The sequence below is a fragment of the Pseudophryne corroboree genome, chromosome 1, assembly GCF_028390025.1.
Source record: "Pseudophryne corroboree isolate aPseCor3 chromosome 1, aPseCor3.hap2, whole genome shotgun sequence".
Lineage (NCBI taxonomy): Eukaryota > Metazoa > Chordata > Amphibia > Anura > Myobatrachidae > Pseudophryne > Pseudophryne corroboree.
Genome location: NC_086444.1, coordinates 1,144,748,785 through 1,144,774,775, shown reverse-complemented (window position 1 = coordinate 1,144,774,775; position 25,991 = coordinate 1,144,748,785).

The window sequence follows — 25,991 nt, the reverse complement described above, 5'->3', positions numbered from 1 at the left end:
TACCATGGTCTCCTTTTACAGGAAACTGTTTTTGCATAGCAGGGCTGCACAAGCGTTCGCAGGCTATGCAGAAACACACTCACCCATAGGCGGCGTCTAGGACATGCATGATATGTCAGTGATGACAGGGCTGCATGTGACAGGGCCTGTGACATGATGTGAGGAGGGGAATGCAGGTAGCACAAACCCACACACTGAGAGTTATATAGTGGAAGTAGCACCGCCCCCAGCAGCACAGAGCATATCAGGAGATACATAATGTGCTGCGCTATATAAGAAACTGTAAAAAAAGATAATTTCACAGGGGCACTGACATGATGTGAGAAGGGGAATTGTGGCAGCAGGATGCCACAGACTGAGAGTTGTATAGTGGGAAGAGCAGGGTCCCTTGGGGGACCAAAAAGGGGTCTGGCCACTACACAAAGTGCATCAGGGAAGCAAGATATGCCTATAAAAAAAGACAGTTCTGCGCATGATCGCCTATCATCCAAACATGCAGGTCATTCAAGGGCAAACAGTGACGATATCACTCATGGAGCACATCGTCTAGTGTGTACCCAGCTTTACTCTCTCTGCACATGTTACATCTGCCCCACCTGCAGTGCAGCATGGTTTTTCCCAGTTGCAAAGTTACCTGCTCTTTTATGTTTTGCTCCAAACTCTGAATCAGCCTCACAATTTGTCATCCTAAATTTGCGGCAATCAGCCGAGGTTATGATCCTTAGCGCTGGAACAACATTTTTTTTAAGTTTTATTATTGTATTGGTAAACTTTTTTTCTCTGACGTCCTAGTGGATGCTGGGACTCCGTCAGGACCATGGGGATTAGCGGCTCCGCAGGAGACAGGGCACAAAAATAAAAGCTTTAGGACTAGGTGGTGTGCACTGGCTCCTCCCCCTATGACCCTCCTCCAAGCCTCAGTTAGGTTTTTGTGCCCGTCCGAGCAGGGTGCAATCTAGGTGGCTCTCCTAAAGAGCTGCTTAGAAAAAGTTATTAGGTTTTTTATTTTCAGTGAGTCCTGCTGGCAACAGGCTCACTGCAACGAGGGACTTAGGGGAGAAGAAGTGAACTCACCTGCGTGCAGGATGGATTGGCTTCTTAGGCTACTGGACACCATTAGCTCCAGAGGGATCGAACACAGGCCCAGCCATGGAGTCCGGTCCCGGAGCCGCGCCGCCGACCCCCTTGCAGATGCCGAAAAGTGAAGAGGTCCAGAAACCGGCGGCAGAAGACTTTTCAGTCTTCATGAGGTAGCGCACAGCACTGCAGCTGTGCGCCATTGTTGTCAGCACACTTCACACCAGCGGTCACTGAGGGTGCAGGGCGCTGGGGGGGGGCGCCCTGGGCAGCAATGATAATACCTTGTTCTGGCTAAAAATACATCACATATAGCCCCTGGGGCTATATGGATGTATTTAACCCCTGCCAGGTCTCACAAACACCGGGAGAAGAGCCCGCCGAAATAGGGGGCGGGGCCTATCTCCTCAGCACACAGCGCCATTTTCCTGCACAGCTCCGCTGCGAGGAAGGCTCCCAGGACTCTCCCCTGCACTGCACTACAGAAACAGGGTAAAAAAAACAGAGAGGGGGGGCACTTTTTTGGCGATATTGATATATTAAGCTGCTATAAAGGAAACAACACTTCTGTAGGGTTGTTCCTATATATTTATAGCGCTTGGGTGTGTGCTGGCAAACTCTCCCTCTGTCTCCCCAAAGGGCTAGTGAGGTCCTGTCTTCGATAAGAGCATTCCCTGTGTGTCTGCTGTGTGTCGGTACGTGTGTGTCGACATGTATGAGGACGATGTTGGTGTGGAGGCGGAGCAATTGCCGGTAATGGTGATGTCACCCCCTAGGGAGTCGACACCGGAATGGATGGCTTTGTTTATGGAATTACGTGATAATGTCAGCACGTTACAAAAATCAGTTGACGACATGAGACGGCCGGCAAACCAGTTAGTACCTGTCCAGGCGTCTCAGACACCGTCAGGGGCTGTAAAACGCCCTTTACCTCAGTCGGTCGACACAGACCCAGACACGGACACCAAATCTAGTGTCGACGGTGAAGAAACAAACGTATTTTCCAGTAGGGCCACACGTTATATGATCACGGCAATGAAGGAGGCTTTGCATATCTCTGATACTGCAAGTACCACAAAAAGGGGTATTATGTGGGGTCTGAAAAAACTACCTGTAGTTTTTCCTGAATCAGAGGAATTGAATGAAGTGTGTGATGAAGCGTGGGTTAACCCCGATAGAAAACTGCTAATTTCAAAGAAGTTATTGGCATTATATCCTTTCCCGCCAGAGGTTAGGGCGCGCTGGGAAACACCCCCTAGGGTGGATAAGGCACTCACACGCTTATCAAAACAAGTGGCGTTACCGTCTCCTGAAACGGCCGCCCTCAAGGATCCAGCTGATAGGAGGCTGGAAACTACCCTGAAAAGTATATACACTCATACTGGTGTTATACTGCGACCAGCCATCGCCTCAGCATGGATGTGCAGTGCTGGGGTGGTTTGGTCGGATTCCCTGACTGAAAATATTGATACCCTGGATAGGGACAGTATTTTATTGACTATAGAGCAATTAAAGGATGCTTTTCTTTATATGCGAGATGCTCAGAGGGATATTTGCACTCTGGCATCGAGAGTAAGTGCGATGTCCATATCTGCCAGAAGAAGTTTATGGACGCGACAGTGGTAACAAAGCAGAATTCCTTTGTCGTATAAACAACCCTTTATGAAGTCTAAGAACACTGTACGCTGTTTACTTAAGAAGTACCGTACGGGTACGCTGGTTGCGTAACGATCGCTCAGCCGTAGGCGAGACGCTCAAGCGTCACGTTCGCTCACGGCCCAGCGATCACAGGACAGCACGTTATTGGCTATGACTAGAGTACTGATTCGCTATGGCGTAGCGGACGCTCGAGACCACAAGGAGATCACCAGCGGCGCAGACGCTCACAACGCTATACCTTTATGTCTAAACCTTATCAATGAAATACACAGAATACCTTAATGTGAATACAGGGTGTAAGTGCAACCTTGTGTAACCTGACTAACTACAAAGCTGCTTGAGCGTCACCGACGCTCAAGTGAACACTTAAAACTATAGACAATACACAGATACTGGTTTAGGGTCCAAAGCCTATTAACTGTATTATATCTAATATACTTGTAAAAGGGGATAACAGTACAAATGATACACTACAATATAACAGAGACTTCCTAACCAAATAACTATACAAGAAATACAATACAATACTATGCTGATCTAATACAATACAATACAATACTAGTCAATGGGAGATACGAGAGAAAGAGAAGGGAAAGAGAGAGAGAGACGGAGAGAGAGAGAGATTGGCTCACAGTAAGACAATATGATTACGGAGAGAAACTTACGCACAAGGGTAACGATCGCAAGCGCTTCTGGACAGCCAGCTTCCCGATTATCAGCATTGAGAACCGTTTGATGAGAAGTGAAAGCTGGATGCCACAGGCCCGTCTTTTATGCTACTCACACAATGCAATCTAATGGTCCCTACAATCTCATTGTCCATTGGACGCAGGAATTCGGCTTCGCATTATAACAAAGGTCATAGGTTGATTCATACAGGTGGGCTGTGTTGTATCAGTGGCCTTGTTTATGCAACACAATGGGTGATGACCAACACATTCCTGTCTTCTGGAGAGCTATTGTTTGACGAATACAAAACAGAATCCTGTCTGGGTTCTGTTCTATATTCATGATGTCCACTTTCAGTTGAGACAATGACATCTCAGCCCTCATTCTCCTGTATACAAATCCAGCCCCATTTGTAAACACAGGTGTTGGCCCTCCTCATTGAGTCTCAAAGCTCAGTGTAATTAAAGGCTATTGTACTCCGTCTGCGGGAAAGATACTGATTTGGAGTACAATTGATCTTCAATTACTATTCCGGTGCTTACCTTATGCATGTAAAGATATGAGGCCCTCCCAACATGCAAACTATTGTTTGGGGGATCTCTGAGGTCAAAGAGCCATTTGAGACCCACTGATACCTGTACTGTTCAGGTGCATGGATAATAAATGGACATAACTTCTTATGTCCATAACTATTCGCACGAGCGATTAATACGCTCCAAACCAACACCGGAATATCGCTAATTAAATACTCTTCCGATGGGTACCAAACACTGCTGTATGATTCCTGTTAGACCCTTCGTACAATACAAAGAGGGATTCCTCTGCTCAGGGACATTCTATATTAACCAAACTTTCAGAATCTATCAAAGGGACCATGATCTACAAACTACATTAATTGTGAAAATATGTAACGAATGAGTCGCACGCTACGACTACATAAACTCTACCGTAAATACGCATACCGTGCGCCCGCGGGTGCACGCTATTGCGGGTATGCGCCTTCACGGGAGAGCGTACGCATGCGCAGCGCGGACCAGTGTGCGGTGCAAATATGGCAGTGTGTATGGGGATATTTTTCTGACTTTGACAGTCCACCCTTTGGCAGTCAATAATAACTGCCACCTTCAAAACATTTCAAAAGGAGAAAAATATAAGTCAGGGGTTAATTGATTTCCATGGTTGGGTAGGGGAGGAGAGAGGAGTAGGTGTGAAGAGGGTATGACCTAGTGAGAAAGCAGAAGCATGTGTGTATGAGTCCATGTTTGGAGGGTCATGTATCATCGTGCCGTACGTGTGGTAAATCAAGCTTCGAGGTATTGCGAAGTATACATTTGAATTCCTTCTTATCCCGTACTAAGGGTCTGTGGATGGGCTGTCAAACTCTACCGAGCTCATTTCGGCTGTGGTTGTAACAAAATGGGGATGCACATTTTAGTTGATGATACATGAATGGGGGAGGTATGTGGTTGCTGATATCTGTGCCTGTATTCCCTATCGACTATGTGTGTCATTACCTGAGGGTTGTAGAGATGAAGATAAAGAACACTTATGGAAAATGCAATGATATTCTATGTCAGGGAAATGTACATCTGTTGCTGAAGTTTTGTTCGGTATCTGTTGAGAGTCGTCTTCTTTGCGCTGTATTGCTCCTTGGGCATGAGCAAATAGCTTTGTCAGTGCCATCAGATTTACAAAAAAAATGTTGGGCTAGCGTGAGTTTAAAAATACTAGGGAAACTGGGGATCCATGGCAAAGTTCATCAAGTGTCCATATCATAGGTTGTCAAAACTTCATCTTTGGTGCTTGTCTGTTGTCTGTATAGCGTCCCATCAACTTCCTCGTCCAAGGGGGTCTTTGTATCTTGGAGAAAAGCAGAAAAACAGGTGAAAGAAACGGACCGTATAATCGCATTTTCATCACATTCTGGTTTCTATCATTGGGTCATAAATCAAATCCAGGTTAATTACAGTTTCCTCACTCCTCAAACTCATCACTCTTGTACTTTGTTTGCACCTCATTAAAGCCTGCCCGCATCTAAATATCAATCCAATAAATATAACAACACCTAAGATACATAGTAGAAACTTTCCAACATCCATTATGACTCCTTGAGCCCAGTCTCCCAAACCGGAGAACCAATTTCGCGAGTTCAACCATGACACCCAACCAGTCAGCTCATTACCTACAGCAGCAAGGGTGAGATTGTGTTTTCGACGAAATTCCCACTTCAATTGGAGAATATCGTCCATCTTTTGGTCTATGACCTCTACCGGATCCTCGGTGCTATTTGTGATATACGTGCAACACTTTATGCCGTACTGTGTTGCCAATGTAACACAATATCCGCCTGTTACTGCTGTAAGATAATTAAGAACCATCCTATGCTGAACTAGTTCTGTTTTGTAGGCTTGAAGTTCTCTTCCAGTGTATCTAAACGTGTCATCATACATTTCAGTGATATTATCTAACAAATTGGCGAGTGCGGAAATGTATCTATAATTCATCACTCCTCGAGCGGTGCGAGTGAAATCTAACGCTACCAGAACCTGAATCCCGGTGGATTCATGGATAAGATCAGAGGCCGGATGCTCTAACCTTTCTGACAGTTGTCTTTTAACTCGGTGCTCGTAATGAGTGTGAGTATAAGGAGCTTGGGCACCACGGTGTATGTCCTTCATTTTGTCATGTGTAACAGTCATCACTTCAGGCAATACTTTTCCAATATAACACAATCCTTCAGAGTTTGGGGCAAGCCACTTGTACGCCTTTCTCCCGCATATGAAATATGCGTCATCGGGGAGAACATAAGGGACGGAGAAGGACATTACCATATTACAAACCTTCCAGGTGAAGTCTCCTGACCCTAATTCTTCCATCTGCTTAATGCACGTATCAGTTTGTACGATATGTGCACAGTATCCTGGTGATACTTCTCCAACTCTAGTAATCCTATTCCCTAAGGTGTACCTATACCGGAAAGATTTTCCTCTACTGGCTATGTGGCGTACAAGCTTTGTATCTGTAGGCATTCTATCTGCTCTGTGTGAAAAGGTCATGGTGTGGTTACTCCATGACACTTCCCAATTTCCCGGCTTTCGGGGATTGGAGATGTTGAAACATAAGAGGGACCTATCCACATGGTATTGGTGGAGCTTCAAGCTAGGAGGGCTGGAGATATTTAACCTCCTGTCCACCGGTCTCCCACCATTTAACTCAAGTACCTCCCCTAACGTTAAAGGAAATGGTACTAGCCCTGATTTGCTATGCCCTTGAGGTACTTGAGAACATACCCAACAATCTGTCTCATTTAACACGCTACCCACTAAGGAGTGATAGTCACTCAATGGATGCCGGTCCATATGGTTATTAAAACTGGATTGGCATTATTGTTACAGAGCCTACAGATACAGTTTTCTTTTTAACTAACAATCCTTCAAAGAAAATGTTTACAGATAACATGGTTGTTAGATCGTGCCCGGTACTCGCCTTTGCTTGGTGATTGAGTTGCTATTGGAAATTTACACCTCCGTCTCAGTCATCAGGACCTTTCTGGATCCTTTCTCGACCTCACTGGTACTCTCACCGAAACAGACTGCTCTGGTCAACATCATGGTTAACGGAAAAATCCATATCACAGTCTCTTGGGGCAAGTCCATCTTACAGGAGGAGAAAAGAAGAAATTTGTAAAGGGGGTATAAGAAAACAGTTTGAGGGGGAGAGAACTTGTTACGATAATAAGTTCTCTCGTCTTGTTGTTCTTCTTGTTCTGCTGTCCTCTCAAAGGTGCTGTCTCTCAGTCTTCCAAACGAACATTCTGGTGATGCAATGTTCCTTCCCAACCGACGATCTTTCTGTAAGGAGCAAAAATCTGGCATTACCATTGGTCCAACTGAGGGGTGACATAGCATCTTTAAACCATGGAAACATGAGTGGGAAGAGAGAGACAACAAAAAAAACAAAAGAGATAGAGAACAATTCATGTGCATATATACATTACATAACTCGACAATAACCATCAATAAGAAAAGAGAAACAAAGCATTTTTAAACATTGTCAACATTAAGAAAACATTGTTAGCATTAGAAAAACATTGTCAGACTTATTAGGCTGTCATATCTATGTGTCTAATGGTCTCCTTGAGCAGTCCCTTCCCACCAGCACCTGCATTACTCCACTGTCTGTATCTGGCCAGAAATACATTGTGGCGGAGGTCATGCTGGGGTTTGGTAGACTTCTGCAAGGACCAAGTGGATATGCAATGTGTGAATTCTTACCACTACTCGTCAGAGATGGGGATAGAGAGAGAGAGAAAAAAACATTTTTCACAAATACATTTACAACTTTTCACCTGGTCATTCCTGTGTCTTCAGTGAATGACCTCCCACTTTATTAACCGTTACCTCAGGCTTGCCTCCATTCCTAATAATCACCTTTCCTGCCTATGTGATCCCTGATTATAATGGTGTGTATTGTAATTTTGCTCATTTCTTGGTCTAGGGGGTCTAACTTTATGTGGGTTATTACAGTTGTTGGCATAATGCCCTTCTCTTCTACAATGGTAACAAATCCTTGGCTTTCTCCATGTGCTAGGGGCCTGGGGTTCCGGTCGACTTGATGCATCCTCTAGTGCTTGGATGTTCAGTGTCATCAACCGCTCTCCCTGCGCTTCCCTGGTTCTTTGGATATTTCGGTCATGCTCGATAGCGGACTCTCTTAATGCCGCCACCGAGATACCTCTCCAATGAGGTATTGAAGTTTGTACCCTAATTTTTAGTGTGTCTTTCAAGTTGCTCGCTAATACGGACACAGCTACCTCTCTGTGGTGTACATTAGTTTCAATGCCATCTATACCAGTGTACCTAGCCATATCCTGCAGAGCCCGGTGAAAATACTCTTCTGCGGATTCACCTTCTTTTTGTCTTATTGTATAGATTTTATTCCACTTTACTACTGTAGGAAAATATTCTTTCAACTGTAGATTGATTCTTTTTACATTATCTTGGTTATACTTGTTTGTTAGTGGCACTTCCTCATCTAGCTTACAATCAGTGATAAATTTCAATGAATCAACATCGGGGGGTAAACATGCCCTCAAAACTGTCCTCCAATCTTTGTTACTTGGCTCTGCAGTATGTCCTAGCACTCTAATGTATCTTTGACAAGCAACTAAGTCTTTCCTGGGATCAGGAAATTCAGACAGAATTGCTCTTAATTCTGTTCGGGAAAAAGGGCAGTACATGGCGATGTTCCTGACAGGAGTGATTCCTGAAGAGTCAGTTTCCCCATTTGGTACTGCAATTACCCTAACAGGATTAAGTCCAGTAATGTCATTCTGAATTGATTCTATGATATAAGGTACATTTGTTTGTGCGTGATGTATAATACCATACATACCTGTGGACACGACCTCACCTGACCCTCCATTAGGGGGTTTGATTACAGTTTTTACCGATTGGGTCGCGTCCACCTGGATGTCTTGTGTGATGGCTTCTGGAGGAGGTGCCGACATCGTTCTGGGTTCACTTTCTTGTTGGTGTCCCTGAGGAAAGTTTAACAAGGGGTGCGACTTGCATGGGTTAATAGTTGTACATTCAACAGCATTACAATTAGCATTGTTACATTTATCACACTTATTCTTATTATCTGTACTACTGTTGCTAAGAGCATTTTTATTGTTCACCCCTGTGCTTCTCTCCGCAACCACAATCCCCTCCATTGCCACCTCTCCCCTCTCAAGATGAAAGTTAGGTAAGTAAGTTACATTTCTTTGCATTTCACTCTCCTGTTGCCATATCTGTAAACAATCATAATGCTTGATTCGTCTCTTTGCTGATTTGATGAGACCTATCCTTCGCCTTAAATTATGCAACACCTCTGAGTCAAAACTACCTATCCCGGGAAATGGTGCCTTATCCCCCGCAGTCATTCGTGTCCATTCATCACAAAAGGTCTCAGAGTGGGGACCATATTTCCCCCACATTACTAACCGAGCAGACCCTCGGGGTCTGCAAGCCTCTGGAGTCTGAATCCTGACCTCCGACCGTCTCTGTATTGTGCACTTGGCTGCCATTGTGGACCTTTTTAACACAGAAAAACTTCCTAAAATGCACCAAACACAGAACTTCGTTGGAAATCCTTAAAGCTCTTCCACTGAACTTCTTCTGCTCCGGGTATCCCCGTTCCGCCTTCTAGCAGACACGTGTAGCCGTTGCAGGCCCTATTTTTAGAGATTTTCCTGAGAAAATTCCCTTTTTTTACACAAATCACGCTTGCATGTGCTCCCTACAACACGTATGAGGGCAAGATTTACGCATGGATATACGACCTCATATCACGTTGCGTTATTGGTCACACATACAACCGTGCGGTCCAATCGTACCACTTATAGACACTTGTTGCCCATAAATGGTAGGATCATTGGAGTCTCCCTACTGTGCTCCAAAACAGCCAGAGCGTAATACAACGAAAACTTTATCACACTCTGTTGCACGTTTTCACTCAGATCGTGCTCATCACGTTCCACATAGATCACAAAGTTCACAAAGCGGGATTATCACATAGATCACAAAGTCCACAAAGCGGGATTCAATACACTCATACCGTTTTCAACCCACTATCATTCTTATAGTTTTCTGATCAGAAAAAAAATCATTTCCCGTAGTCTGATAGCTCTCCCCAGAGGTATTACAGTAAAGTAAGGTATTTAAACTAAGTTTTGGAAAGCTGAAATCAATTTGTGCTATTTATCGCCTTGCGTTAAAAATCAACTTGTGGTTTGAGTTACGTGGGCGTACACAGACGCTCCGTCGCGTAATATACGCTGCGTGCGTCTGCCTTTGGATTGCGTACGCAAGTCTTTGTTAGAGACACGTGTACGCAAAGCAAAGATCCACCGTAACACAATTTATACTTTTATCAATGTAGACGATCCCTGATCATCTACCGCGTACCCCACTGGCTTTGCCTTATCTCCCAGGCAAACCTGTGTGTTTGTCTACACTTTTAACTATTACCTCTATTCTTAAACTATGAAATAACAGCAAGTCTCTTTTAGCACTTTTCTATCAACTATAAAACTGGCAAACAGGATAGTGATATACGAAAAATGAAATACACAGATGGAAAAGAAATGCAGATATATATATGTATGCGTGCGTATATACGCAAGACAGAAGAAAAATAAACAGTTTTAAAAGACACTAGCGTTTTGTTCTTACCTCCGGTTCCCGGATTCCTTCAGCACCCTTTACCTAAGCGAAGCAGACGCTTATCCCATCAGCACTGCGAGACAACCTCCCGCCCTTTGCTGAGGGATAATGTCTGCTGATCTACCTAGTGCAGATATGTGAAGGACTGGACGGCCCCCAATTAACAAAGCAGAATTCCTTTGTCGTATAAACAACCCTTTATGAAGTCTAAGAACACTGTACGCTGTTTACTTAAGAAGTACCGTACGGGTACGCTGGTTGCGTAACGATCGCTCAGCCGTAGGCGAGACGCTCAAGCGTCACGTTCGCTCACGGCCCAGCGATCACAGGACAGCACGTTATTGGCTATGACTAGAGTACTGATTCGCTATGGCGTAGCGGACGCTCGAGACCACAAGGAGATCACCAGCGGCGCAGACGCTCACAACGCTATACCTTTATGTCTAAACCTTATCAATGAAATACACAGAATACCTTAATGTGAATACAGGGTGTAAGTGCAACCTTGTGTAACCTGACTAACTACAAAGCTGCTTGAGCGTCACCGACGCTCAAGTGAACACTTAAAACTATAGACAATACACAGATACTGGTTTAGGGTCCAAAGCCTATTAACTGTATTATATCTAATATACTTGTAAAAGGGGATAACAGTACAAATGATACACTACAATATAACAGAGACTTCCTAACCAAATAACTATACAAGAAATACAATACAATACTATGCTGATCTAATACAATACAATACAATACTAGTCAATGGGAGATACGAGAGAAAGAGAAGGGAAAGAGAGAGAGAGACGGAGAGAGAGAGAGATTGGCTCACAGTAAGACAATATGATTACGGAGAGAAACTTACGCACAAGGGTAACGATCGCAAGCGCTTCTGGACAGCCAGCTTCCCGATTATCAGCATTGAGAACCGTTTGATGAGAAGTGAAAGCTGGATGCCACAGGCCCGTCTTTTATGCTACTCACACAATGCAATCTAATGGTCCCTACAATCTCATTGTCCATTGGACGCAGGAATTCGGCTTCGCATTATAACAAAGGTCATAGGTTGATTCATACAGGTGGGCTGTGTTGTATCAGTGGCCTTGTTTATGCAACACAATGGGTGATGACCAACACATTCCTGTCTTCTGGAGAGCTATTGTTTGACGAATACAAAACAGAATCCTGTCTGGGTTCTGTTCTATATTCATGATGTCCACTTTCAGTTGAGACAATGACATCTCAGCCCTCATTCTCCTGTATACAAATCCAGCCCCATTTGTAAACACAGGTGTTGGCCCTCCTCATTGAGTCTCAAAGCTCAGTGTAATTAAAGGCTATTGTACTCCGTCTGCGGGAAAGATACTGATTTGGAGTACAATTGATCTTCAATTACTATTCCGGTGCTTACCTTATGCATGTAAAGATATGAGGCCCTCCCAACATGCAAACTATTGTTTGGGGGATCTCTGAGGTCAAAGAGCCATTTGAGACCCACTGATACCTGTACTGTTCAGGTGCATGGATAATAAATGGACATAACTTCTTATGTCCATAACTATTCGCACGAGCGATTAATACGCTCCAAACCAACACCGGAATATCGCTAATTAAATACTCTTCCGATGGGTACCAAACACTGCTGTATGATTCCTGTTAGACCCTTCGTACAATACAAAGAGGGATTCCTCTGCTCAGGGACATTCTATATTAACCAAACTTTCAGAATCTATCAAAGGGACCATGATCTACAAACTACATTAATTGTGAAAATATGTAACGAATGAGTCGCACGCTACGACTACATAAACTCTACCGTAAATACGCATACCGTGCGCCCGCGGGTGCACGCTATTGCGGGTATGCGCCTTCACGGGAGAGCGTACGCATGCGCAGCGCGGACCAGTGTGCGGTGCAAATATGGCAGTGTGTATGGGGATATTTTTCTGACTTTGACAGTGGTCAGGTGATGCGGATTCCAAACGGCATATGGAAGTATTGCCGTATAAAGGGGAGGAATTATTTGGGGTCGGTCTATCGGATTTGGTGGCCACGGCAACAGCCGGGAAATCCACCTTTTTACCTCAGGTCCCCTCCCAACAGAAAAAGACACCGTCTTTTCAGCCGCAGTCCTTTCGTTCCTATAAGAACAAGCGGGCAAAAGGACAGTCATATCTGCCCCGAGGCAAAGGAAAGGGTAAGAGAGTGCACCAAGCAGCTCCCTCCCAGGAGCAGAAGCCCTCCCCGGCTTCTGCAAAGCCCTCAGCATGACGTTGGGGCTTTACAAGCGGACTCAGGGGCGGTGGGGGGTCGACTCAAGAATTTCAGCGCACAGTGGGCTCACTCACAGGTGGACCCCTGGATCCTGCAGGTAGTATCTCAGGGTTACAGGTTGGAATTCGAGAAGTCTCCCCCTCGCCGGTTCCTAAAGTCTGCTCTGCCAACGTCTCCCTCAGACAGGGCGACGGTATTGGAAGCCATTCACAAGCTGTATTCTCAGCAGGTGATAGTCAAGGTACCCCTCCTACAACAGGGAAAGGGGTATTATTCCACACTATTTGTGGTACCGAAGCCGGACGGCTCGGTAAGACCTATTCTAAATCTGAAATCTTTGAACCTGTACATACAAAAATTCAAGTTCAAGATGGAGTCACTCAGAGCAGTGATAGCGAATCTGGAAGAAGGGGACTTTATGGTGTCCCTGGACATCAAGGATGCTTACCTGCATGTCCCAATTTGCCCTTCACATCAAGGGTACCTCAGGTTCGTGGTGCAAAACTGTCATTATCAGTTTCAGACGCTGCCGTTTGGATTGTCCACGGCACCTCGGGTCTTTACCAAGGTAATGGCCGAAATTATGTTTCTTCTGCGAAGAAAAGGCGTATTAATTATCCCTTACTTGGACGATCTCCTGATAAGGGCAAGGTCCAGAGAACAGCTGGAGGACGTAGTAGCACTAACCCAAGTAGTGCTGCAACAGCACGGGTGGATTCTGAATTTTCCAAAATCTCAATTGACCCCGACGACACGTCTGCTGTTCCTGGGAATGATTCTGGACACGGTTCAGAAAAAGATGTTTCTTCCGGAGGAGAAAGCCAGGGAGTTATCCGAACTTGTCAGGAACCTCCTAAAACCAGGAAAAGGGTCTGTGCATCAATGCACAAGAGTCCTGGGAAAAATGGTGGCTTCTTACGAAGCGATTCCATTCGGCAGATTCCACGCACGAACTTTTCAGTGGGATCTGCTGGACAAATGGTCCGGATCGCATCTGCAGATGCATCAGCGGATAACTTTGTCTCCACGGACAAGGGTGTCTCTTCTGTGGTGGTTGCAGAGTGCTCATCTGTTAGAGGGCCGCAGATTCGGCATACAGGACTGGGTCCTGGTGACCACGGATGCCAGTCTGAGAGGCTGGGGAGCGGTCACACAGGGAAGAAACTTCCAGGGAGTGTGGTCAAGCCTGGAGATGTCTCTTCACATAAATATACTGGAGCTAAGAGCGATTTACAATGCTCTAAGCCTGGCAAAACCCCTGCTTCAGGGTCAGCCGGTGTTGATCCAGTCGGACAACATCACGGCAGTCGCCCACGTAAACAGACAGGGCGGCACAAGAAGCAGGAGGGCAATGGCAGAAGCTGCAAGGATTCTTCGCTGGGCGGAAGATCATGTGATAGCACTGTCAGCAGTGTTCATTCCGGGAGTGGACAACTGGGAAGCGGACTTCCTCAGCAGACACGATCTACACCCGGGAGAGTGGGGACTTCATCCAGAAGTCTTCCACATGATTGTGAACCGTTGGGAAAAACCAAAGGTGGATATGATGGCGTCCCGCCTCAACAAAAAACTGGACAGGTATTGCGCCAGGTCAAGAGACCCTCAGGCAATAGCTGTGGACGCTCTGGTAACACCGTGGGTGTTCCAGTCAGTGTATGTGTTTCCTCCTCTGCCTCTCATACCAAAAGTACTGAGAATTATACGGCAAAGGGGAGTAAGAACGATACTCGTGGCTCCGGATTGGCCAAGAAGAACTTGGTACCCGGAACTTCAGGAGATGCTCACGGAAGATCCGTGGCCTCTACCTCTAAGACGGGACCTGCTTCAGCAGGGACCGTGTCTATTCCAAGACTTACCGCGGCTGCGTTTGACGGCATGGCGGTTGATTGCCGAATTCTAAGGGAAAAAGGCATTCCGGAAGAGGTCATCCCTACCCTGGTAAAAGCCAGGAAGGAGGTGACTGCACAACATTATCACCGCATTTGGAGAAAATATGTTGCGTGGTGTGAGGCCAGGAAGGCCCCGACGGAGGAATTTCAACTGGGTCGATTCCTACATTTCCTGCAAACAGGATTGTCTATGGGCCTCAAATTAGGGTCCATTAAGGTTCAAATTTCCTGCCCTGTCGATTTTCTTCCAGAAAGAATTGGCTTCAGTTCCTGAAGTCCAGACTTTTGTAAAAGGAGTTCTACATATACAGCCCCCGGTTGTGCCCCCAGTGGCTCCGTGGGATCTTAATGTAGTTTTGGATTTTCTCAAATCCCATTGGTTTGAGCCACTCAAATCGGTGGATTTGAAATATCTTACATGGAAAGTAACCATGCTACTGGCCCTGGCTTCAGCCAGGAGAGTGTCAGAATTGGCGGCTTTATCGTATAAAAGCCCATATCTGATTTTCCATTCGGACAGGGCAGAACTGCGGACGCGTCCTCAGTTTCTGCCTAAGGTGGTTTCAGCGTTTCACCTGAACCAGCCTATTGTGGTGCCTGCGGCTACTAGCGATTTGGAGGATTCCAAGTTGCTGGACGTTGTCAGGGCATTGAAAATATATATTTCAAGGACGGCTGGAGTCAGAAAATCTGACTCGCTGTTTATACTGTATGCACCCAACAAGCTGGGTGCTCCTGCTTCTAAGCAGACGATTGCTCGTTGGATTTGTAGCACAATTCAACTTGCACATTCTGTGGCAGGCCTGCCACAGCCTAAATCTATCAAGGCCCATTCCACAAGGAAGGTGGGCTCATCTTGGGCGGCTGCCCGAGGGGTCTCGGCATTACAACTCTGCCGAGCAGCTACGTGGTCGGGGGAGAACACGTTTGTAAAATTCTACAAATTTGATACCCTGGCTAAAGAGGACCTTGAGTTCTCTCATTCGGTGCTGCAGAGTCATCCGCACTCTCCCGCCCGTTTGGGAGCTTTGGTATAATCCCCATGGTCCTGACGGAGTCCCAGCATCCACTAGGACGTCAGAGAAAATAAGATTTTACTTACCGATAAATCTATTTCTCGTAGTCCGTAGTGGATGCTGGGCGCCCATCCCAAGTGCGGATTGTCTGCAATACTTGTACATAGTTATTGTTACAAAAAAATCGGGTTGTTATTGTTGTGAGCCGTCTGTTCAGAGGCTCCTACGTTTGTCATACTATTAACTGGGTTCAGATCACAGGTTGTACGGTGTGATTGGTGTGGCTGGTATGAGTCTTACCCGGGATTCAAAATCCTTCCTTATTGTGTACGCTCGTCCGGGCACAGTATCCTAACTGAGGCTTGGAGGAGGGTCATAGGGGGAGGAGCCAGTGCACACCACCTAGTCCTAAAGCTTTTATTTTTGTGCCCTGTCTCCTGCGGAGCCGCTAATCCCCATGGTCCTGACGGAGTCCCAGCATCCACTACGGACTACGAGAAATAGATTTATCGGTAAGTAAAATCTTATTTTTTATAGATTAGCCAGGTCTGTGCCAGTATTCACATCAACTTACCGGCATGTTTGCAGTTACAACACCCACTATGGGCGGGATTTATTAATACTGATTGTGGGCTAGCGCCTGTCATTGCAACGATGCTAATCGCATAGCGTATATTCATGCAGGGGCGGATTGGCCCAGCGGGACACCGGATCAGGTTCCGCTCGGCTGGCTCAGATGTGCCCGCACCCCTATTATTATTATTACTACCTACTACAATGCTGCGTCTGCAGCGCAGGATCAGTGGTTTTTGCCGCGCTTGCTGTAAGGAAGAGGAGTCGGGCCACAAGGAGGCTAATGCGGCAGGTGTCTCAGCACACCCACCACCCATTCAGTGACTGCCACCGCCGGAGGTCGTATTGCCAGGCGCCCACGGTAATGCTTAGCTAGCGGTGTGCCTGGCGGCAGCTTACCTAGCTCTCCTCATGTTCATGTCCCCGGCCAGCCCAGCCTCCTGCACTCTGCCCCAGCCTGTAAACAAGACAGTGACAGTCCTGGGCCTGCGCCACCGCTTGCCTCCCGCCTCTGCATGTGAGGGGAATGGGAGCGCGTCTGTAGCCGCATCTATCAGCAAACAGCTGCCCCGTGTCCCGCTGCCGCCAGGAGTCCCGCTGTGAATGCAGGAGAATGGGACTCCTGCTGGCGGGGTGTGGAGCGCTGTCGGAGGTTGCTCCTGGACCCGCTCTCATGCTGCTTGTAGCATTGCCGCAGCATGTGTCCCGGACCCCAGGAGAGGCTCTGCGCCTGGATGCTGCAACCACCTCCAGGTGACTGACAGAACACACACACACACTCACTCCATAGCAGGCAGACACACACACACTTACTTACTCCAGAGCAGGCAGACACACGCACGCTCTCACTCAGTCACTCACTCACTCTCTCATGCAAAACAGGGGTGAATGCGTGGACTCTGCTACTGTAATCTGTAAAAAAAAGGGTGATTCTGCCTGCCTAATGTGTAAAATAGGGGTACTCTGCTGCCGTAGTGTGTAAAAAAGGGGGACTCTGCTGCCGTAGTGTGTAAAAAAGGGGGACTCTGCTACTGTAATGTGTAAAAAAGGGGGACCCTGCCTGCCTAATGTGTAAAAAAGGGGGTATCTGCTGCCGTAATGTGTAAAAAGGGCACGCTGTCTGCTGTAATGTGTTAAAAGGGGACGCTGTCTGCCGTAATGTGTAAAAAGGGGACGCTGTCTGCTGTAATGTATAAAAAAGGGGATGCTGTCTGCCATAAGGTGTAAAAAGGGGACGCTGTCTGTCGTAATGTGTAAAAAGGGCACGCTGTCTGCGGTAGTGTGTAAACAGGGAGCTGTTTGCTGTAATGTAAAAGAGGACGCTGTCTGCCGTAATGTGTAAAAAGGGGATGCTGTCTGCCGTAATGTGTAAAAAAGGGGACGCTGTCTGCCGTAATGTGGAAAAAGGGGACGCTGTCTGCCGTAATGTGGAAAAAGAGGACGCTGTCTGCCGTAATGTGTAAAAAGGGGAATCTGTCCGCTGTAATGTGGAAAAGGGCCTCTACCTGGTGTAGTGGCGCTATTGTGCGGCGTAATTTGAATAACGGAGACTACTGTGCACCATTATATGAATTGGTATTATTTTGTGGCCACACCCCTTCCCCGTGATGCCACGCCCCTACATTTTTTTGCGCGGGCCTGCGGCACGCACTGCCACTGGTTTGCATGAAGGTGGGGCCACCGATGCCATTTCTTGCACACAGCACTAAAATGTCTACTTATGGCACTGGCGATCACACCCGCGACTGACAGGAAGATGCCGGCAGGAGGTGTCAACTGACCGTTTTCAGGGAGTGTCTGTCCGAACGCAGGCGTGCCCAGCTGTTTCCAGGGAGGGATCCTGACGTCATCTCCATCCTGGATGATTGCAGCGGGTGAGTAAGTCCTGAGCTGTGCAGAAACTACAGAAACCTTTGTTTGTGCAGCTCTCTGCTCAAGCAAGCGCAGCCCTGCACAGCGATTCCCCCCTCCCCTGTAGGCGGCGACTACTTGATCGCAGCAGTGCTAAAGTAGCCTGCTAGCGATCAGGTCAGAATGAGGGCTATAGTCTTTGTAAGAATAATAGAAATATAAGTTAGTAGCCGAAGTACCCGGCGTTGCCTGGGTTTAAGGTTTTCAGGCCCAAACGTATGAAGCCTTAAAAAGTGATAAAGTGAAGGCTGATAAAGTACCAGCCAATCAGCTCCTAACTGTCATTTTTCAAGTAAATCCTGTAACATGGCAGCAGGGCCGGTGCTAGGGTGTTCAGCGCGCCCCTGCAAACTATAAAATTTGCGCCTTCCCTCCAATACTTCACAAAGAGACAGCGTGCCAAAGAGACAGCGCATGCCAGGCATTGCTTCTACATGGTGCCTGTGACGCAGGTTGACCCGCGTGGCGTGGAGGGGTGAGGCTCCTGTACCAGTGCCGTAACTAGACATTTTAGCGCTGTGTGCAAAAAATAGCATCGGCGTCCCCTCCCCCTAATTATAAAACAGGGCCAATGCGCGCCGTTGGCGTGCGCCAAAATATAGGAGCATGGTTTTATGGGGAAGGGGCGTGTCCACATAGCTCCCTTTTACATAGTAAGGCAGGCAGAGCTTCCTTTTACAGAGTATGGCAGGTAGAGTCCCCTTTTACACATTAGGCAGGTATTTTACACAGTACGGCACGTAGAGTACCATTTTACACATTACAGCAGCAGAGAGTGTGTGTGTGTGTGTGTGTGTGTGTGTGTGTGTGTGTGTGTGTGTGTGTGTGTCTCAAGTCACATGTTAGGGCGATGCGGCATCCAGGACTACCAGGCACAGACACCCATTTACTGACGCTCACAGTCCCCTCTCCAGTGCTCAGGCTGCGGTGGGTGTCACAGTAGTGGCAGCGGCGGATCCTATACGGGACTAGGCAGCTGGAGGAGCGCTCTCTCCACTTCAGAGGTGGCGGTGGTGGGTCTCCCAGGCGGCATCAATAGAGGCAGCGGTGGCTCCTATAAGAGACCAGGTGGCTGAAGGAGCGCTCTCTCTCCACTTCAGAGGTGGCGGCGGAGCTCACAGCCAGCGTTACCGCATGACGGGTAACACCAAATGGCGTGCTCCCCGTCCCTTACAGAGGCAGGCATCGGTGGACAGTGGAGCTTTTACTACTCCATCACTGACCAAAACAGCCGTAGGTAGGGGTGTGCTGCCAGATGGTGCGCCTTCACTGCACTTACGCTGTGGGCAAGGCACCATCGGCACACACCTAATTACGGCCCTGACCTGTACAGACACAGAACACAGACGGGGCAGGAAGCGGGGGTGACACAGTGACTGAGACAGAACACGCAGAGGTGGGTGTGACACAGTGACAGAACACAGAGGTGGGTGGCACAGTGACAGAACACTGGGGTGGGGGTTGACACTAACATAACACTAGGTGGGGGGTGGCACAGTGACAGAACACTGGGGGTGACAATGACAGAACACTTTGGGGGGTGACATTAACATAACGGGGGAGGAGGTAACACACTTGACAGAACACTGAAGGGGGGTGAAACACTTCTTCCAGGGGAATTGGGGGGTGACACTTCACAGAACACTGGGGGGGTGTCACAACTGAGGGCCTGAGCTGACGGGAGGCAGCCTCAGTTGTAGGGGCTGAGATGTACCGGAACCTGGGAGGTTGTATCAGACCCCTGGACATGTAAGTAACATGAAGAATAACCGCCCGAAGGCGTGACCACGACAACTTAAATAAAAGTCAATGATGTTTATTTATGACAAACTCCATGCATCACAGTAGCAGTAAAAGAAACATAAAATCAGCAGAGAAATAATACAGTTCCTGGGTACTACAGGGTGGCAGGGACCACAGAGCTCTGGTAGTATGAGACAGTTCTTATTATCTGCGAGTTGGAAAGTCCTTACCAGGCCCGACTGTAGCAATGAAGAAAGCCCAGGATCGTACCAGCTGGTGTTCCAGGGAAAGCTGGACTGCTGTAAATAAAATAGCTGCTGTGGGTTCTGGTTGGAACCAGACAGATGTTGGCACGGAGTGGATACTGGCTGGAACCAGTTAAATAATAAATGAAGCTTGAGAGCGATGCAATATGAATGAAATGTAGAACTTGAGAGCGGAGAAATAATAATACCGGTGGAGAGTGGTAAACTGTAGAAAGGACACCGGCCCTTTAAGAGAAGCTGTACTCTGCTGGAAGCTGGGCTGGAAGCAGGTAAAGTTGTGGCTGGAAACAGATGAATCCAAAATGGATCGGAGAGTCAGGCTACACCGCAGGTGGAATGCTGGTGCGGGTCTCTATGGTGGAAGTCTTGAGACAGGAGCTGGAACCTGGAAGACAATCACAGGAGAGAGACAAACAGGAACTAGGTTTGACAACCAAAGCACTGACGCCTTCCTTGCTCAGGCACAGTGTATTTATACCTGCAGCAAGGAAGGGATTGGCTAGGCAATTATGCAGATTAACAATACTGACAACAGATTGGAGGAAATGATCAGCTGACAGAATCCAAGATGGCTGCGCCCATGCAGACACTTGGAGGGAAGTTTGGTTTGTAATCCATGTGGTAATGAAAACAGTAATGGCGGCGCCGGCCACTGGAGACAGGAGACGCCAGGCAGACAAGTGCACATCCAACCACGCGGACACAGCGGAGGCCGCGGCTGACGTAATCCACTCTGACACTCTGCATGCAGAAGCTCAGGGACGGCGGCGGAGGCCGCGGGAGACGCCATGCCAGATGTATTATGGCGTTACTGTGACAGCGTCTCAGAGAGACAGGAGAAGATGCAGGAATGTGAACATTAGGATAACAGACGGGATCCGGTGCTGGAGCGCTGAGCCAGCCTTAGGAGGCATCTGATGGGTAAGAAATGGCGTCCAGATACCCGGATCGTGACAGCACCCCCCCTTTAGGAGTGGCCCCAGGACACTTCTTTGGCTTTTGAGGAAACTTGGAATGGAATCTCCGGACCAAGGCAGGAGCATGGACATCAGAAGCATTGGTCCATGAACGTTCCTCAGGGCCGTAACCCTTCCAGTCAATAAGATATTGTAGTTGACCGTAACGGTGACGTGAGTCCAGGATCTTAGCCACTTCATACTCAACGCCTCGTTGAGTTTGGACTTTCGGAGTTGGAGGAAGTGAGGAATGAAACCGATTTAAGATCAGCGGTTTCAACAGGGAAACATGGAATGTCCTGGGTATTTTTAAGAAGGGAGGCAACTGGAGTCTGTAAGCAACAGGATTGATGACTTGTTCAATCTTGAAAGGACCGATATAGCGAGGTGCAAACTTCATACTGGGAACTCTTAACCTCAAATTCTTCGTGGATAACCATACCCGATCACCCACCTTGAGAGCAGGAACTGCTCGACGCTTCCTATCCGCAAACTTCTTGTACCTGAACGATGCCTTGAGCAGAGCTGATCGTACGCTCTTCCAGATATTGGCAAACTGATGCAAGGTGATATCCACTGCGGGAACAGAAGTTGCTGGAAGCGGTTGGAACTCAGGGACTTTAGGGTGGAATCCAAAGTTAGTGAAGAATGGTGTTGAAGCAGATGAAGAATGATACTGGTTGTTATGACAGAACTCGGCCCAGGGAAGTAATTGAACCCAGTCATCTTGAGAGGAGGACACATAGATGCGGAGGAAGGCCTCCAAGTCCTGATTCACCCTCTCGGTTTGACCATTGGTCTGAGGATGGTAAGCCGTGGAAAACTTTAGCTTGACTTGGAGGACTTGACATAAACTTCGCCAGAATTTGGCTGTGAATTGAACTCCTCGATCGGAGATAATTTCTTCAGGAAGACCGTGGAGTTGGAAGATCTCTTGTATGAATACTTGAGCCAACTTGGAAGCTGACGGAAGACCGGTGAGAGGAATGAAGTGTGCCATCTTGGTGAACCGGTCAACTACCACCCAGATGGTATTGAACTTGTTGCACATGGGTAAATCTGTAATAAAATCCATCGACAAATGGGTCCAAGGTCGACGGGGAACAGATAGTGGAACCAGTTGCCCCGCAGGCGACTGGCGGGATACCTTATGTTGAGCACACTTTGGGCAAGATGCAATAAACTCCAAGACGTCCTTTTTCAGAGTTGGCCACCAATAGGACCTAGAGATAAACTCCAGGGTTTTTTGGATACTTGTATGTCCGGCAAAACGGGAAGCATGGGCCCAATGCATGAGCTTCTTCCTTAGCATCGGTTTCACAAAACTTTTCCCTGATGGGGGCGTAGAGTCCATCCCTACCGTGGAGAATGCCAACGGATTTATAATAGGATGCTTGTCTGAAGACTCTGACTCATTTTCTTGCTCCCATGAGCGGGAAAGGGCATCGGCCTTGCGATTCTGAGAGCCCGGACAGAACTGGAGTTTAAAGTCGAACCTGGAAAAGAAAAGTGCCCATCTGGCCTGACGAGGGTTGAGACATTGTGCGCCTTTCAGATATAAAAGGTTCTTGTGGTCTGTAAGTATGGTGATTGAATGAGAAGCTCCCTCCAACAGATATCTCCACTCTTCTAGAGCGAGCTTGATGGCTAGCAACTCCTGGTCGCCAATGGCATAGTTGCGCTCAGCTGGGGAGAACTTCCGGGAGAAGAAACTGCAAGGGTGTAAATGGCCATCTTTAGCCCTCTGAGATAACACCGCTCCAACTCCAATGGAGGAGGCATCCACCTCTAAGATGAAAGGAGAGTCGATGTCAGGCTGTTTCAGAACAGGCGCAGAGATGAACCTTTGTTTTAACAGATGAAATGCTTGCATGGCTTCTTCAGACCACTTGGACGGGTTAGCACCCTTCTTAGTGAAAGCAGTAATAGGCGCCACAATGGTGGAAAAGTCTCGTATAAACTTTCGGTAATAGTTGGCGAACCCTAAGAACCTCTGGACCCCTTTGAGGGTTAAGGGTACCGGCCAATTTTGGATTGCTTGTAGTTTCTCAGGATCCATCTCTAGTCCGGAACCGGACACAATGTACCCTAGAAACGGAATGGACTTGACTTCAAAGACGCATTTCTCTAATTTGCAATAGAGATGATTGACACGGAGACGGGACAGAACCTCTTTAACCCAAAAACGATGTTCCTCTAAATCGTTGGCAAAAATGAGGATATCGTCTAGATAGACCACGACATGACGGTATAGAATGTCTCTGAAGATCTCATTGACAAAATGCTGGAAGACAGCTGGAGCATTGCTCAATCCGAAGGGCATGACGAGGTACTCATAATGTCCGTCACGGGTGTTAAAGGCGGTCTTCCACTCGTCACCCTCACGGATCCGGATGAGTTTGTATGCACCTCTCAAGTCCAGCTTAGTAAAGATGGTAGCTCCGCTAACTCTGTCAAAGAGCTCAGTAATCAGGGGTAAAGGATAACGGTTCTTGATGGTAATGTCGTTCAAACCTCTGTAGTCGATGCACGGCCGCAGACCACCATCTTTCTTCTTTACAAAAAAGAAGCCTGCGCCGGCTGGAGAAGAAGAAGGTCGAATGAACCCCTTTGCTAGGTTCTCTTTAATGTATTCCTCCATAGAATGCGTCTCAGGCAGAGACAACGGATAAGTTCGGCCTCGAGGTGGAACCTTCCCTGGAACGAGATCAATCGGGCAGTCCCATTCTCTATGAGGAGGAAGGATATCAGCAGAAGCTTTACTGAACACATCCGTGAAATCTTGATATGGAGGAGGTGGAACATCAGACGACCTGGGGGAGGAAGAACAGACAGGCAACACTTTAAACAAACATGTCCCAGCACAGGAGGAACCCCATGCCAGGATTTGCGTAGTCGTCCAATCAATTGTAGGATTGTGAAGACGGAGCCATGGAAGGCCCAGGACCACAGGATGTGTGGCTCTTGGAATCACTAAAAAAGAAATGAATTCGGAATGAAGAACTCCCACTCTCAGACGAACTGGTAGAGTCCTTAGAGAAATAACTGCATCAAAAATCTTGCTGCCATCCACGGCAGTTAAGGAGATGGACGAAGGAAGTCTCTCGGTGGGTAGGGACCACCGTTTAACATAGGCTTCGGTAATAAAGTTCCCAGCTGCTCCGGAATCAAGGAGGGCAATGATGTTCCGATAACGTTGAGCAATTTGGAGCGACACTGGGAGATTACAATCATGAGGAGATGGAGAGGAGATCATTACTCCTAGCCGGCCCTCTCCTGGGCGAGCTAGGGTTTGGAGTTTTCCCGGACGTTCGGGACAGGCATTGATGGTGTGAGACGGAGCTGCACAGTAAAGACAGAGAGACTCGGAGAAGCGTCTTCGGCGCTCAGCAGGAGTTAAACGGGAACGGCCAATTTGCATGGGCTCATCTTTAGATGGTGACAGTTGGCGAGGAGGAGGAGCAGAAGATTTTGGAGCAGATGATCTTCCACGCTCAGTTGCTCTCTCTCTGAAACGTAAATCAACTTTCGTGCAGAGTGAGATTAGCTCATCTAACTTGGAGGGTAAGTCTCTGGTAGCTAACTCATCTTTAATACGCTCAGATAAGCCATGCCAGAATGCAGCAAACAGGGCCTCGTCGTTCTAGACCAGTTCGGATGCCAGGATCTGGAACTGTATCAGATATTGTCCTACAGTACGTGACCCCTGGCGTAAACGGAGAATCTCGGATGAAGCTGAGGTTACCCGGCCTGGCTCGTCGAAGATGCGCCTGAATGTTGACACGAATGCAGTGTAAGAAGATAGCAGGGTGTCGGACCTCTCCCATAACGGTGATGCCCAATCAAGGGCTGAGCCACTGAGAAGAGAAATAATGTAGGCAATTTTTGTACGGTCACTGGGAAAATTGCCAGGTTGTAGCTCAAACTGAATCTCACACTGGTTGAGAAATCCCCTGCAGAATCTTGGAGATCCGTCAAATTTTGCTGGCTTTGGAAGATGAAGACGTGGAGCAGAAATGGGTAAGGTGGGTGGGGTTATAGCTGGAGTCACTGTGGTTGACGCACCAGACGCGCCTGATCCACGGAGAGTTGTCTGAATCCCATCCAGCCGAGTAGAGAGATCCTGGAGACAGCGGATGATGTGGCCCTGTGCAGCCTCCTGATGTTCTAGTCGGGCTGCCAGTTCTTGCATCGGACTGGCCGCTTGATCCTGGTCTCCGGCTGGATTCATTAGGTCAGTGCTTACTGTCACAACTGAGGGCCTGAGCTGACGGGAGGCAGCCTCAGTTGTAGGGGCTGAGATGTACCGGAACCTGGGAGGTTGTATCAGACCCCTGGACATGTCAGTAACATGAAGAATAACCGCCCAAAGGCGTGACCACGACAACTTGAATAAAAGTCAATGATGTTTATTTATGACAAACTCCATGCATCACAGTAGCAGTAAAAGAAACATAAAATCAGCAGAGAAATAATACAGTTCCTGGGTACTACAGGGTGGCAGGGACCACAGAGCTCTGGTAGTATGAGACAGTTCTTATTATCTGCGAGTTGGAAAGTCCTTACCAGGCCCGACTGTAGCAATGAAGAAAGCCCAGGATCGTACCAGCTGGTGTTCCAGGGAAAGCTGGACTGCTGTAAATAAAATAGCTGCTGTGGGTTCTGGTTGGAACCAGACAGATGTTGGCACGGAGTGGATACTGGCTGGAACCAGTTAAATAATAAATGAAGCTTGAGAGCGATGCAATATGAA